The sequence below is a fragment of the Pleurodeles waltl genome, chromosome 4_2 (genome assembly GCF_031143425.1).
Source record: "Pleurodeles waltl isolate 20211129_DDA chromosome 4_2, aPleWal1.hap1.20221129, whole genome shotgun sequence".
NCBI lineage: Eukaryota > Metazoa > Chordata > Amphibia > Caudata > Salamandridae > Pleurodeles > Pleurodeles waltl.
In genome coordinates, this window is record NC_090443.1 from 1,055,350,736 (window position 1) to 1,055,366,629 (window position 15,894).

Sequence of the window (15,894 nt, forward strand, 5' to 3'; positions counted from 1 at the left end):
CTTCCTGGTATGCAAGGTGTGTCCCCCGTGACCCCGCCCCTGTCTCTGTCCCGGGGGGGGGGCGCCCCCTCAGTATGCACAGAGTACATCCAGGTGTACACTGATGTATTTTGTGTGACCTAGCGCTTGGGTTGGCTAAAGTTCGCCTCTCGGTGCTGTGTACAAGCCGGGCTGTGATTGGCTGGGCCGGGCCCCTGGTTCATGGCAGCCTCCTAGTGGCTGCCTGCCCAAGGTGACATCATCCAGGGTGAGGTGACCCCCCCTCCCCGCCCCTCCCTGTCTTTTTTCCTGTCTCATTCTCAGCCTTCCTCCCTCCTCCCTGTGCCTTGGGTCCAACTTCCATTTTAGGTGCTAGAGCTCCGAGGAGAGGAGCTGCCCCCCCCCGGAGGGTCCGAGAGCGCCCCCACCCCCTCCTGGCACCCCTGGACTTGGGAGCAACCCCCCTTTTGTCCTGCACTGGAAGCGGGGAGCTGCCAGGGCTCCTTGTTAAGCTTCAGCCTTCTGGATTTTTTTTTGTGTTTTTCATTTTTTTCGCTGTGACAGGAACTCAAGAGCACTCGGGGATATTTTGTGTTTTATTTTTTGTTTTTCCTGCACGTTCTGGTATTTTGTCGCGACTTTAAATTGGGAAGAAACAGCAGAAAGTCACCGGAGCAGCGCAGGGCTGCGGGGCCCCGAGGGAGGTGAGTACCCGCACTTTTTCCGGGGATGTTCTTAAAGTGCTGCTTTAATTCCGCCTGTTTTGGGGCGTCTTGTGCTCCAACGCGAGTGAACACCTTCAGCTGTGAGAGGGAGTAACAAGGGGCGTCCGCCCCCTTCCTGGGATTGCCTGAGACTTTGTTTCCCCTCTGCTTGTTTGTTTATTGTAAGTTGTGCGGTTGTTTTCCCCGCACGGGTGGGTGGGGGCCCCTCTGTACCTCCGAAGTTGTCGTTGTTGGTAGAAGTTTGTGCGCCTGTGTCCTGCCCTCCCCAGGGCGTGGAGCCCCCCCTCCCTGCCAGGTGAGGCCTGGGTGTGTACCTGGGCGGCTGCTTCCTGGGCCGGAGGGGGGCGGCAGCTTTCAGAAGGCGCCTTCCACCGTTTTATAGTTCTGTGTGCCCCCTCCGGGGGGTGTTCTTGGTATCCCTCTCATTCCACCGTTTTATAGTTCTGTGTGCCCCCTCCTGGGGGTGTTCTTGGTGCCCCCCCTCTCCCTTCCACCGTTTTATAGTTCTGTATGCCCCCTCCTGGGGGTGTTCTTGGTGCCCCCCCTCTCCCTTCCACCGTTTTATAGTTCTGTGTGCACCCTCCGGGGGGTGTTCTTGGTGCCCCCCTCTCCCTTCCACCGTTTTATAGTTCTGTGTGCACCCTCCGGGGGGTGTTCTTGGTGCCCCCCTCTCCCTTCCACCGTTTTATAGTTCTGTGTGCACCCTCCGGGGGGTGTTCTTGGTGCCCCCCTCTCCCTTCCACCGTTTTATAGTTCTGTGTGCACCCTCCGGGGGGTGTTCTTGGTGCCCCCCTCTCATTCCACCGTTTTATAGTTCTGTGTGCCCCCTCCTGGGGGTGTTCTTGGTGCCCCCCTCTCATTCCACCGTTTTATAGTTCTGTGTGCACCCCCCGGGGGGTGTTCTTGGTGCCCCCCTCTCATTCCACCGTTTTATAGTTCTGTGTGCACCCTCCTGGGGGTGTTTTTGGTGCCCCCCCTCTCCCTTCCACCGTTTTATAGTTCTGTGTGCACCCTCCTGGGGGTGTTCTTGGTGCCCCCCCTCTCCCTTCCACCGTTTTATAGTTCTGTGTGCACCCTCCGGGGGGTGTTCTTGGTGCCTCCCTCTCCCTTCCACCGTTTTATAGTTCTGTGTGCCCCCTCCTGGGGGTGTTCTTGGTGCCCCCCTCTCATTCCACCGTTTTATAGTTCTGTATGCCCCCTCCTGGGGGTGTTCTTGGTGCCCCCCTCTCATTCCACCGTTTTATAGTTCTGTATGCCCCCTCCTGGGGGTGTTCTTGGTGCCCCCTCTCATTCCACCGTTTTATAGTTCTGTGTGCACCCTCCGGGGGGTGTTCTTGGTGCCCCCCTCTCCCTTCCACCGTTTTATAGTTCTGTGTGCACCCCCCGGGGGGTGTTCTTGCCCCCCCACCCCCCCCCCCCCACCCCCCCCCGTCAGCAGCTCCCTGTATGTGAGTTATTCCAGTGTGTGTCTGTGCACGCCCCTTGAAACAAGCAGTGCACACGTTGTCATTAAATACACTGAGATTGCGAAACTGCGAATTAAGGGTGCGCTCTCTTTATTCAATCCGGGGTGCCAGGGCACGCGACGGGGGGTTCTGGACCAGTAATTGATGTGAATCGTTTTAGGAGACAGGGTTGTGTTTTCAGTAATGTTTGTGTCTGGGACTGTGGCTGGGGCGTTGAAAGGTGCCCCCCAAATCCCAGAGCTGAAGTGTCTCTTGTGATTTTTCACAAATGCGGTGGCTTCTATCAGGTGCGTCAAAGCCACAGCTCACTGAGACCCAAGGGTAGGCGCCTCCGAGTGAACACGTGTCTGTAGCGCCAAACACCCAGAGCGGTTTTATTTTCATGGTTATTCAAGCAGTGAATAAAGGTGTCCTCCTTTTAATCGCTCCTTTGTTGCGCGTCCTGAGTGTCCCTTTGAACCCCAAGGTTTCTGAGTCTCATGTGGGAACCTTGGAGTTACATGTGGCTTTTCATAAACAGCTGAGTAAACACGCCCGGGCCCCACCACCCGAGGGTAGGCGAGGGGTGGACGGGACAGGTGGAGAGGGGCCTACCTGCAAAAAGAGGGGGGGCACGGCTCCCTGCAGGGTGTGTGTGTGTGGGGGGGGCACGGCTCCCTGCAGGGTGTGTGTGTGTGTGGGGGGGCGGGGGGGGTCAGGGTCTCTGCAGGGAGTGGGGGGGGGGGGAGCTTTCAGGGCTTGGGTGGGTGAAGTGGGCACAGAGGTGAATGGAGGGGAGCCCCCTAGACTTGGGTGGACGGAAGGCACACCCGCAGGACTTGGGGGGGAGAGGGGAACGCAATGGCCCCCCTGCAGAACCAGTCGTGATTTTGAAGGGCGTACAGGTGGTATGGTGTGTTGGGGGGCATTCTGTAGGACGGGGTGGGGCCCTGCTGGACTGGAAGAGGGGTGCTGGCCGCACAGTTGGGGTACCGTTTCATTACTGATTGACACCCCTGAACCCTCTGTCTGCACCTTACTTGCTCTGCCCCTCCCCCTTCCAGGTTTTACTGCACTGTCTGCCAGTAGGGAGGGGGCTCCCCAGTAACCTACGAAGGACCCTCGTTACTCTCAGGGTTGGGGGCGGGGGAGCTGCAGCCCCGCCCCTCACCCAGGTGTGCTCAGGTACCGACCACCCCGGGAGATCAGTGGCCCTTGCTGGGGTCGCTTCTTTCTCTTTGAGAGTCAGCGCTGTGAGGCGAGGGCCCCTCTCTTGCCCAGCGCCTTGTCAGTAGGCGCTACAGGGTCAGTGCTGAGATTATACACTGGGCTGGACGGGCGAGGCCCACAGCTGTGCCAGTGTCGTGTACATGGTTAGGATAGAGACCCCGTGTGCATGTGTCATGTGTACATGGTTAGGATAGAGACAGTCGTGTGCCAGTGTCACGTGTGCATGGCTGGGGTAGAGACAGCCGAGTGCCATGTGTGCATGGATGGGGTGGAGACAGCCATGTGCCTGTACATGGCTGGGGTGCAGGCTGGCTCTGGCGCGGGCCTGTGAACACATGCATGTTAGAGATGTGTGGGTGCCAGTCCGGGGGTGCGGGGCACTAGATGCCAGCTCTCGGTGGCAAGGGGAGGCTCCTGGGGGCTCCATACAAAGCTCTCTACATTGGCGATGCCAGTCCAGGCGATGCTGGTTTCCGCCTGGGGTTGCATTCCCTGCAGAATTGGCTGCTGGTTTCAGTGAGTGATGTGTACTAGAAGGGCTCTGAGCTCCCTCAGGTGTGAAGGTCATTGATGGTCCCTGCACCCCCCAGGGGAAGGCTCCCTTGCCAGAAGACCAGGCCGCCACGTGGTGGGTTCTGTGTGGTAATTCGTTAAGTCTGTTCTTCAAACCACAGATTCAGTCGGTGGTAGGCACGTGGTTTACTCAGTCGGTGGTAGGTACATGCTCTGGAATGCTGCCTGCACTGACCCTTCTGGCACTGAGCACCTCAAGAATGGACTATGGGAACGCCCTCTGTCCTGGACTTCTGAGTATCTGCTGTACAGACTTCAGGTGGTCCTGAATGTGGCACCCCGCTTTCTCTTGAATCTACCCGCAGGATGCGTATGTCCCCGCACCCTCCACTGACTCCCACTAAGGAAAATAATTCTGTCTAAGGCATTGGTGTTGGTTCATGGGGTGCTTTATCAGACGGGGCCAGGCTGCCGCAGAACAGGGTTCAACCTGTATGCCCCTACAAGACATCTGTGGGGTACTAGTGGCCTTCTTGCTAAGATTCCCAGAATTGGGTGCTCTAGAGCTGGGGGCGGCCACTCTTCGGCCTAGGACCACCGGCATTGGATTATCTCTTTGGATTCCGTCTGTGTTCCCAAAAAGGTTGAGACCCCATCATAGGATCCTTCATCACACTGACCATGAGCTGAGCGCCAGGACACTCCTTGGAGTAGCTGTGTGCGGTACAAATAGCTTTTCATTCACGTGGTCAGTGGGACCAGATAAACCAGGCTGCTTCTGCTTGTGACCACAGACCATGGAGATGCCAACGGCCTTGAGAAGCACATGTCTTCTCCAAAGACTGGACTCTGCCGTTCTTTTGTTTTTTCCCTCCTGGTGGGAACTCATCACCCAGAGGATGTCCTTGGACACCCACCAGCAGGGCTCGTCATCTTAGACTGAGCTGGTGTGGTCCTTAGTGGAAGATGTTGGCCAGGCTTGGAGTTGGCCAGGCTTGGAGTTGGCCAGGCTTGGAGTTGGCCAGGCTTGGCCACCCACAGCGTGCCGTACCTGGCTTCTGAGCCGAAGCAAGAAGGTGCCAAACCAGGTTTGGCTTCATTCTTCATCTCACAGATAATTGTGATCTGTCATCGCTCGGAACTGTTTTGTCTGCACTTTCCATTTACTCACATTCTGTTCCTTATCAGTTTTTAATCTCCCTCCCCTCAAAGTATGGTGGCTTCCGACCATAGACCTTTAAAATCTAATTTCTTTGGGAATTTGTCAAACCCTTCCTAGAGCAAACTCCATCGGCATAAGCGACACTCCAAGGACATTGTATGGACTGCATGGCTGGTGGGTGCCGAGAGCAAAAGAATTGTTGGGGAACTGCTTCTCGGACAGGGCGGAGCTTGATGTGGTGAGATGCGAACATCTCCTCTGTGACTTAGTGTTGCGTCCATTGGAGCCTCAAAGACAACTCTGACCTCCATTTAACTTTGTGCTCCAAGTGCCTGGAACCCCTTGGAGTTGAGGATGGAATGATTTGTGGTGATCTTAAGCGGTGTGGTATCAGCCTGTGATCACGAACAAAACTCTCAATTTTAGAAGTTCTAAGGTGGAGTGGAGCGCGTTGTCGTTTCCTCTTGGTGGCCATGATCTCAACACTGCTAGGTCTTTGGTGATATTGGAATGTAGTTGGTGGCAGGTGCCGCTGAGCAAACCCTACACGCATTATATCTACAGAAGGATGAACTGAAGATCAACAAAGCCGATTTGCCAGGAGCAGTGTAAACAAAGCATAGTGGGATGAGTAAATGAGGGATATACTCCCAATTAACACTTCTGGATTTCTTTCCTCCTCCATTACTCCTGTCAATCTAACTAACAAACTCTCATATCCGCAACTCAAATTAACTCTTGATAATAGTAAAACTGTACTCATATTTCCCGATACCAATCCATCACTAATTCTTGTTGGGTTCCGGAGTAGTGTGCTACTCGCCGAAAAGCACTTCAACGCCTCGTCAGGGGTAGTAAGCACTATATAAATACTATTACAATTACAATATTGTGATAGGGACTGCGAGGCAGGAGTGAACGCTGGACATGTTCATATACACAACGACCAATTGTCTTAAAAAGATTGCAAAAAGCATACCTCCATATGGGGTGACCCCAAATTATATGGAACTCAAGAAGATTACTTGAATTAGGTATTAATTCCAGGTAGGATTTGTAGATCTTTGAGACCGGCTGTGTAGTCCTGGTGAAGCCCATAAAGTTTGGGCCGAAACATCAACATATTTTAGGTTATTGGAAATCCTTGACAGTTCTGGTAGATTTCCATTCAAAACAAACTGAAGGCACAACCTTTGCTTTTGTGATTTTATGTGAAACTGCAAATATTTGCTCTGTCAAGGAAACTGCGCCGTCTGCACTTAAATTGTTTACCTACAACGATTTATATGAATAAAGTAAGCATCTTCTGAAAAGAGTAGCCCTACGTGCATCTGTTTGTTTATTAATGTGGTTAATAGAAACGTTATACTAAAGAATGAACAACCGTCTTGCTCAGGTACAACCTTAAAAACGAATCCCATGTTAGAGGTGTAACGCTTACGTCTGCTTTACTCCAGGCCCTTTTGGCTACAGAGGGTCTATCTGCGCTAATGTTTATCCTGAAAAGTGAGCGGGGATCCGGCCCTCCTGTGCTTGAGTTGAACTGACAGTGCCAATAGGCCTGGGTTTCATGTGCGGAGACTGAGACCCATGTAGGGGCCCGCACTTCAGTGCCCGCACTGTAAGCGGAAGGATACACTAGTACACCCAATAGCATTACGTGAAAGACTGCTACTCGGCCTGCTGAGCCTTGACGTTGCCAACGTGTGAACCTATTGGCTGAAAGGGGCAGGTTGAAGCAACCAATGGCAAGGCGCCGGCCCAGAGCCCGCCCTGTATACACTGTGTGCAGAGAGGCCTGTTGACTGCAGAGTTGTCAATGCCCAGACCTAAGGACATGACTTGGTTTGTAAACCCAGGAACCGCCTCTAGTCAGTGGGCACCTCTCTGCACGGTTTGTTGTTGGCGCTTCAAGGTGGCAAGGGCCGGGCTCTCTTGACAACCACCACCCCCCAGCTGGTGTTTGTTCATCCCTGGCCTGGGGGCTTGGATTGAGTCTGAGCCTCATGTGCCCCCCCCCCCCCCCCCCCCCCCCAGCAGCTGGTCCCCCCTGCACACCTGTTGGGTCACTTAGTGGCCCTTGCATCTCTGCCCTGTGCTCGCTGGGGGCTGACAGGGACATGTGCACCAAGGGCCACAGGTGGCTATTTCTGTGGCTTACACTGGGGATGTGACGCCACACGTGTCGGCTGAAGGTGGCAGCTGTGGGCCCTCAGCTTGGCAGTGACAGCTTTGTGACCCCCCTACCCATGTTTGTATACAGACTGTGAGTGGTTAGCGCCGGCCGTGTGCACACCAGGGCATGTGGGTGGCCAGAGTGAATGCATGGAATGCATACCGTGTACCACGTGTGTATGTGGTGTGCACGCTGTGGAGTATGTCTGCCTGTGCACGGATTGCTTCAGTTGTGTGACTGTCTACAGCTTGGGGTGTATCATTAGTACAAGATGTCTGTCCTTACACTATAGGCCGTGTACATTGAGTGCATGCAGTATACCACCTGTGTGTGTGTGTGGTGTGCACGCTGTGTATGTCTGCCTGTGCACGGATTGCTTCAGTTGTGTGACTGTCTACAGCTTGGGGTGTATCATTAGTACAAGATGTCTGTCCTTACACTATAGGCCGTGTACATTGAGTGCATGCAGTATACCACCTGTGTGTGTGTGGTGTGCACGCTGTGTATGTCTGCCTGTGCACGGATTGCTTCAGTTTTGTGACCTGTCTACAGCTTGGGGTGTCTGATCAGTACAAGATGTCTGTCTGTCCTTACCCTATAGGCCGTGTACATGGAAAGTATGGACCGGCCTTCTCTGGTTCTAGTCTCTATATAGGGGGACAGCAGAGCACATATATATAATATACCCACTCCCTTAGTAGAGAGCCCAGATTTCCCCCTCGAGGAGCGCTCGGATAGCGGAGGGTGTTGGCGCTACATGTATCCAAGATGCGGCGCTACAGTCAGTGTCCGCCTGTTCTGCTTCAGACCGGGCCCCGGCCCCCCGGATATTCACATATATTGATTTTACTATTGTTGGCAGAATGCGGACTCGGTAACCCACACTTTGGATTCAGATCTGATTTGCATATCCAGTTCATTTGTTTGGGCAACGAAGGCGCTTCGATTTGTTAAGGTGACTTGGATGTCGGGTGTGAATACGTTTTTAGGGGGCGCGGTTGAGGGTCTCTTTAAGTGGGGGGGGATTGTGGAAACTATTGGACCCCAGGGTGGGGCATGCAAAGCTCTTCAACTAATACAAAGTTACTGCAAAAACCAATGACTTATTTTAAGCACAATCTCCCGCCCCCGGTATAGCGCTGCGTTGCTTTCCATGGCGCCCTGTGCTGTACGAGTCAGTTCTTGATGCAGCATTTAGACGCCGTCAGCTCTCTCCAACTTTTCAAAAAACAAATAAATACAACTCCCTAGGTGTGCGCGGCTTCAGTTTCATTGGTCTGTTGACTCGTCGCTCACATTCTGCCCACCCAGCTGGCAGGATAGAGCAGAAGCCCCGCCCTCCCGGCCAGGGCTGCCTCAGCCTGAGTGACTGTCTCCGGCTGGGTCGTCTTTGTTTCCTTATCTTATTTTTCTGCCAAAATATGGCGGCCACCTTGAGAAGGTAACACTAGCTGTATTACTTTTAATGCTGCTTTCATATATTTGCAAAAACAGTCCCGTTCCTGGCTTGCCATAGCAAACGGATTGGCTTTGCTAATGCTTGTTTGATTTGGTTTTCTGAGGTGCTCCAGGAAAGGCTTATTTATTGCTGAAATTACCACACTTTCAGCCACGTGCAGGGCCTGACATAAACCTGTATCTTCTTTCACCCCTTTCCTTGCAGCCCCCCATTAGTTCCTCACACTCTTTGGCCGCGATAGAAGTTGTGCTGAGTTCTGGGTAGAGCGCCATGAAGCCTCTTCGGTTTAGCTGCTTGATATAATACTCTTAAATAAGGGCTACTGGCGCAAAGAGGACAATACTAGCTGCAAATATTGTGTGTTTTTCTATTTAGTAATTACGGGGTGTGCAGCAGTGTGAAGAGCTTTAGGGGTGCACAAGTGTCATAGTGAGTGAAGACCTGTGCAGAGCAGCAGTGCTATATACTGGAGGGAAAGGTGTATAGTCTGCCTAGCGCTATATTGCTGTTTTGATGGCACTTTCATGCCTCTTGTGAGGCCTAGTGCTTTCTGAGTGGGCCGACTGCGTTCTCTATATAGCGCCTAGTCCCCTTGGTGATCTTCTGAAGCGCTCTGGTGTGGTTCTGGTTCATGGCCGCCCTTCAGATCATCGTGTGTGAGTCACGAATGACCCGGTGGACTCGTGGTGTGCCTAATATCACACTGCTCATGGGGGCTGAGGTGGAGAGCATGGGAATGCTCTTGTGCACACGCAAGTACTCACCAGCGTTTGGATTAAGTGTCAAGTGGGTACCCTGCTGATTAAGTGGATGGGGGTCCACTCAGTGGCATCAAGAGTCCCAACCGGTAAGGGGCGCTGTAAACCACCCAAGAAGTGCTATGGGGACTCCACCCGGGGATGACCGAGGACCTGCTCACAGGGATTCTTATAATGGGGGCAACGGAGGGGCGACCCGTTGGGGGTGATCTTAAACCACCAAGGGGTGGTATCTGCAGTCTGCACATGAAGGGTCCTGGTGCTATAGTGACTTCACAGTGGATGTTTCATGCAGTGTATAAACCTACTAAGACTTCACTCCAGTGGATCACAACCTGTGGTCTCGGGAGCCCTGGGGGGGGGGGCCCGCGAAGCCTCCTCCAGGGGTCCATGACTGCTTAGAAAATTAAATAATATTAACAGATCCGGCCCCCAACTTTCAGTTATGACTCTGGGGGATCGTGATTCTTAAACCGAGCTTATAGGAAAAAGTCTGTTTTATTTTTTAAAATGTTATTTTTTGCATTTATCAGCCAGGGGGTCATTAATGCAGCTGTAGCACACGTTTTACAGCATTTCCTCTAAATTTACATTTTAACGAATTCACTGAAACAGTGCTTGCTTGGAGCAAGTGGTTTCTGGTGGGGGGCACCCACACTTATTTTTTTCTACCTCAAGAATTTCCTGCAAGCAAAAGACACACATGGGAAAGACTGAGGAAGAGAAAAATGGAAAAGCGTTACAAAGGGAGAAAGCTGCAAGCGAGCTGAAGGGGCAGGGAGTAGCGGTAAATGGATTAAAGAGGCCTGAGATGGCTTCAGGATTACGCTGCCGGAGGGCTTTGGGCACCGGCACGTTTTTATTTACAAATTGAGCACTGTACTGATACAGGGAAATAACAGTTTTAGGTGATGGGAGCAGGGCAGGTCCATTCAACTGAATATTGTACAGATGATGTGTGGTTTGAGTTGAATTTAGAAAAGCTCCAACCTCCTTATTCAATTTATTTTCTTTATATACTTGTTTGCAATTTAAATAAAATGTCTGTATATGCATTTGATGTAACACTTGCTTCGGTGTTTTGTGGTTCAGATAATTGCTAATGTTTAAGCCTGGGTCTCTGGCTTGCAGTAATGACTCAGTGGGAATCCTTGAGTTCCAATAATGAGAAAGTGGGGTACACAGATATCAAAAGGTTGAGAACCACTGCTTTGCTTAGTATCTAAGTGTGACATCTCCACCAGCATGTTACATCTTCAGTAAAGTTATTTGTTTTCCATTTAGAGCCCCCCTTTGTATTTTTTTATTTTTTAAAGCCTTCATCCCTCTGCTTTCCTGAAGTTGTTGTGCCCCAGTAGTTGTAATTTCAGGGCGTGCTCAGGCCAGTTATGACTGTTGTGCACGTCCAGTATCTGTGTGATAACTGTTTTTTTTTTTCCTCCGAGTTGCAACTAGACTAAAAAAAGCCAGAAGTGTTTTGTAAAGAGTGAGGGTGGGTGTGGAGGGTCAGTCCCACGCAGTATCATTCCACACTTGGGCTGGGGCGGTCAGGGCTTGAATCACAGCAGGACGTGCGGGTGGTGTAATGTCATTGTTTTCCCGCCGTTCCCCACCCCAAGGTTTGGTTGCAAGGAGGATGTACGCAGGCGGCGGGACATCTTTTGTATCCAGCAGCAGAGAAGTCTGGTCTGGGTGCGCGGTCACACCACAGCTAACAATACCCATAAAGTGGCCTCTGGGTCCGCCCCTTTCAGCCATTGGCTTTTATCCACCAGCTTGTTCCAGGCACTGGATAGAGCCTCTGTCAGTCATGTCTTGTTCAGTCCACTGGAGTTTTATCTCTCCTCTAATGCTATTGGCTGTTTGGGTGTATCCTTGCAGCTCTGATCCAGTGCTTGCATTGGACTGTATGTGGGACTACTTTCCAACTTTAGCCCTCACTGTGTGCTACGTCTGGCTCCAGCCGGTGTCTAACATGCTTCTGCTGCAAGTGTTGGCATCTTAAATTCACGCCTATATATATATATTTTTTTTAATAAACCTTTATTTGAGGTTTTCAGCAAGTAAGGTTCTTCAATGCACTGGCGTTGGTTATACAGATATTCTATTCACAACTAGCAGAGCGCCTGTGAGAGGACAGTGTGTTGCTGTGGGGGTTGTGTATAGCTCGGTGTGGCACCCCACTGCAGAATGGGTTTTCAGCTCTGACCAGGGCCCTTCGGAGCTGACGGCACCTGCATTACTCTGGGGGTTTAACTTCCATGGCTGCCTCCTGGCAGGGAGGGTAGGGGCTCTGTGGGCATGCAGCGGGTGGTAAGGGTATATATCTCAACTCCAAACAAGACCTCGCCCAGGAACGTCCCTCAGGTCTGGGTGCCCTGTCTCCTCCTGGCACATCTCGTTCTAGGTGTGGTGAGGCCCCCGGGTGTGTCTCGGGGGGGATCTCTCTGTAAGTGTCAGATTGTGCACTGCAGGATGCCATGTCTCTGTGCCATTCCCTGGTCAGGGGCCGTGTGCGACTGGCCCAGGGCATCGCCACCCTACGCCGCAAGTGGGCGAAGCCTCTTCCCCCGTCTTCTTCACCAGGCCTCTTCCCCCGTCTTCTTCACCAGGCCTCTTCCCCCGTCTTCATCATCACCAGGCCTCTTCCCCCGTCTTCATCATCACCAGGCCTCTTCCCCCGTCTTCATCATCACCAGGCCTCTTCCCCCCCGTCTTCATCATCACCAGGCCTCTTCCCCCGTCTTCATCATCACCAGGCCTCTTCCCCCGTCTTCATCATCGCCAGGCCTCTTCCCCCGTCTTCATCATCGCCAGGCCTCTTCCCCCGTCTTCATCATCGCCAGGCCTCTTCCCCCGTCTTCATCATCACCAGGCCTCTTCCCCCCCGTCTTCATCATCACCAGGCCTCTTCCCCCCCGTCTTCATCATCACCAGGCCTCTTCCCCCCCGTCTTCATCATCGCCAGGCCTCTTCCCCCCGTCTTCATCATCACCAGGCCTCTTCCCCCCCGTCTTCATCATCACCAGGCCTCTTCCCCCGTCTTCATCATCGCCAGGCCTCTTCCCCCGTCTTCATCATCACCAGGCCTCTTCCCCCGTCTTCTTCACCAGGCCTCTTCCCCCGTCTTCTTCACCAGGCCTCTTCCCCCGTCTTCATCATCACCAGGCCTCTTCCCCCGTCTTCATCATCACCAGGCCTCTTCCCCCGTCTTCATCATCACCAGGCCTCTTCCCCCGTCTTCATCATCGCCAGGCCTCTTCCCCCCGTCTTCATCATCACCAGGCCTCTTCCCCCCCGTCTTCATCATCACCAGGCCTCTTCCCCCCCGTCTTCATCATCACCAGGCCTCTTCCCCCCCGTCTTCATCATCACCAGGCCTCTTCCCCCCCGTCTTCATCATCACCAGGCCTCTTCCCCCCCGTCTTCATCATCGCCAGGCCTCTTCCCCCCCGTCTTCATCATCGCCAGGCCTCTTCCCCCCCGTCTTCATCATCGCCAGGCCTCTTCCCCCCCGTCTTCATCATCGCCAGGCCTCTTCCCCCCGTCTTCTTCATCGTCGTCAGGCCCCTTCCCCCGTCTTCTTCATCGTCGTCAGGCCCCTTCCCCCGTCTTCTTCATCGTCGTCAGGCCCCTTCCCCCGTCTTCTTCATCGTCGTCAGGCCTCTTCCCCCGTCTTCATCGTCGTCAGGCCTCTTCCCCCGGACTTTACTCTTTAATTACCGAGGGTTTCACTCCAGACACCGGGGAGATGGCCAACGTGCCCTGTGGCATGAGGGGGCGCAGCTCTGGGTGTCGGGGTGGCACTCTGTGCAGGTCGGTTGGAGTGCTTCTCATTACCCTTTCCTGTTTTGTCTTTGTGGCTGGAGAGTTTCAGTCCGGATGAGCAGGTGGGTTGTAAAGTCTCGTCCCCACAGGTGGAGACACCAGCGCTGCTTGGAACCTCCAATAAGAGCCCTCGAGGCTTCCCCCTCCCGGCGGTGCCCCTGCGAGAGCCCCTGGAACCCACTTCTTAAAATAAACTGAACTCTTGGGCACCCTGTCTACTCTCCATGGCTGCTGCCCACAGGGGCTGCTCGTTACTTTGGGGTCTGTTTCGCAACCATTGCTGTGTGTGTTGCTGGCCTTTGATGATCAGTCTGCGCGTCGCACTGATGGTTTCTTCCGTGGGGTGGTCAGTGTGGAGTGTTCTGCTCTGTGCACTGCACCCACCAAGGATGAGTAGGTAGATGAGTGAGTGCTACACCCAGGTGGACCAGTGCTGAGCTGCTTTGGAGGTTCTGCCCCTGAGATGCCCCACCCGCCTCCGGTGGAGCCCTCATTCGTCTTCATGCAGCACTGATGGCTCCTGGCTCTTTGGCAGAACTGACATCTGCTCACAGCTTCTCTCTCAGCCCCCCTTGTTTACACTGATCAGTCACTTTACACGGACGCTCACTCTTCATGGAGCGCAACAGACAACCTCCGACTCTCTTGAAGAGGAAGTAAAACTGAATGTACAAGAGTCCAGCCTTCGTGGCAAAACTCACTCAGTAGTTCAGTCACGAGCCAGCGATAAAGGCTGTCGGTCCCATCGGCTTTATTACAGCACATTTATGGGTCAGCAGGTCGGTCTTACTGCTTGTGCTAAACTTGCGTTAAAGCCAGTAGGCCTTCGCGGGACGGCGGCGGTTACACGGATGAAGCCGGCAGGTACTTGGTGACATGAGAACTCACTCATTACCGTAGCGGGCAAGAGATCTGCTCTGGGGGATCCCTTCTGAGACCACAGGGGCGGAACATGTGACCCTCTGACGACCCCTTTAAGGCTCTTCTCAGGTGCCAACTCTAATTTGGCCCAACCTTGTATTTTATGTGTAGTGTCTGAGGGTTTTTTTTGGATTACCTTTTAAGGTCTGTAATTTAGGCGATACTAGTGAAAATAAATATTTAACAAAAATACATACTTAGATGGACTCCGGGTCAGCCCTTTAGAGCTGTTGGTCTGCTCGGGTGTTACCCAGGATTCGCCTCCACTCGCTCACCTGGGCCATTGGCTCCGCCCTCTTCAGGCATTGGCTCCGCCCTCTTCAGGCATTGGCTCCGCCCTCTTCAGGCATTGGCTCCGCCCTCTTCAGGTATTGGCTCCGCCCTCTTCAGGTATTGGCTCTCTTGTCCTGCACTTAACAAGCACACCTGTCGCAGCGCCACCCCTGGTGGATTCCTCCTCATTAGCCTTCCATTCCCTCGTCGTACAGATCCCCTTTCACTGCTTCACATTTATTTCTGTATTTATTATTATTATTTTTGTTTTGAGAAGGCGACCTCCCGAGAAGCTGCCCCTACGGCTGCTCCTTTAACCTGCGGGTCACTGCACCAAGAAGTCATCTGCTTGTAAACCAGGCAGCCAGCTTGGAATGGTATTGCCCATGGTGAGTCCATGTAATGTTCCATGATGGGTGACTGACCGGAAGTGTGCTGGTGGCAATGGGGCAGAATGGAATTCGCTCACATTGAAGTTAGCCAATGGCTGAAGAGGGCTGACCCACCGTCCCATACTGTAGTGGGAAGGTGAAAAATTGAATGACTCAACAGACCATTCGATAAAGAAGGCTGACAGCCCCTATAAGTAAATATAGATTGTGCATAGAATTGTAATAACGCCAGACTTAAGAAGATACACAACTATTAGTTTCAAGAGTAAATGTTTTAATTTCTCACAAATGACACCCCAAACTCTGATCACTGGTAAGCCTCACCCTTGCCCCTGGTCTTGTGGCACTTGAAGGCCAGGGGCCCCGTAGAGAAGGGCCCTCGGTCTGCCCCAGCTGGGGTAGTTTACATGTCCGAGTGCCATGGTGGTTTCTCTCCTGCCCAGGAGAGCAGTGGGGCTGTTTGCTGGTATCTGACAGGGGTGGTGGGGTAGCTGGAAGTCACTCATGACTCAAACTGCTGGTTGGGTGGTCTTTCTTGAAACCTCTGGACACCCCTCTGCAGCAGCCCCTCGGGGAGGGGGGGTAAGCTGGAGGTCATTCATGCCTCAGGCTGGTGGTTGGGGTGGTGTTTGTTGAAAAGAGCCTGTCCCCTCTGGACACCCCTCTGCAGCAGCCCCTCTGAAGGGGGTGGGGTTGGCTGGAGGTCACTCATGCCTCAGACTGGGGGTATTTCTTCAAACGAGTCTGACCCCTCTGCAGCAGTCCCTCTGGGGGGCTGGCGGTCACTCATGCCTCAGGCTGGTGGTGTTTCTTTGAAGGAGTCTGTCCGCTCCAGACACCCCTCTGCAGCAGTCCGTCTGGGGGGCTGGAGGTCACTCATGCCTCAGGCTGGTGGTGTTTCTTTGAAGGAGTCTGTCACCTCTGGACACCCCTCTTCCGCAGTCCGTCTGGGGGGCTGGAGGTCACTCATGCCTCAGGCTGTGGTGTTTCTTTGAAGGAGTCTGTCCCCTCTAGACACCCCTCTGCAGCAGTC

At 53.3% G+C, this 15,894-nt stretch overlaps 1 protein-coding gene across 6 annotated transcripts in view; it reads left to right on the top strand.

Annotated features, from left to right (window-relative positions):
• Nucleotides 1-278: 278 nt before the first annotated feature.
• CTNND1 (catenin delta 1) overlaps nucleotides 279-15,894 on the top strand; it is a 175,419-nt gene continuing 159,803 nt past the window's right edge. For 3 of the 6 annotated variants that reach the window (XM_069233069.1, XM_069233072.1, XM_069233075.1), the window contains exon 1: nucleotides 279-683. The gene's annotated coding sequence lies outside the window, so the exon portion shown is untranslated. The remainder of the gene's footprint in view (nucleotides 684-15,894) is intronic. The other 3 variants (XM_069233070.1, XM_069233071.1, XM_069233073.1) reach the window with 3 other exon arrangements.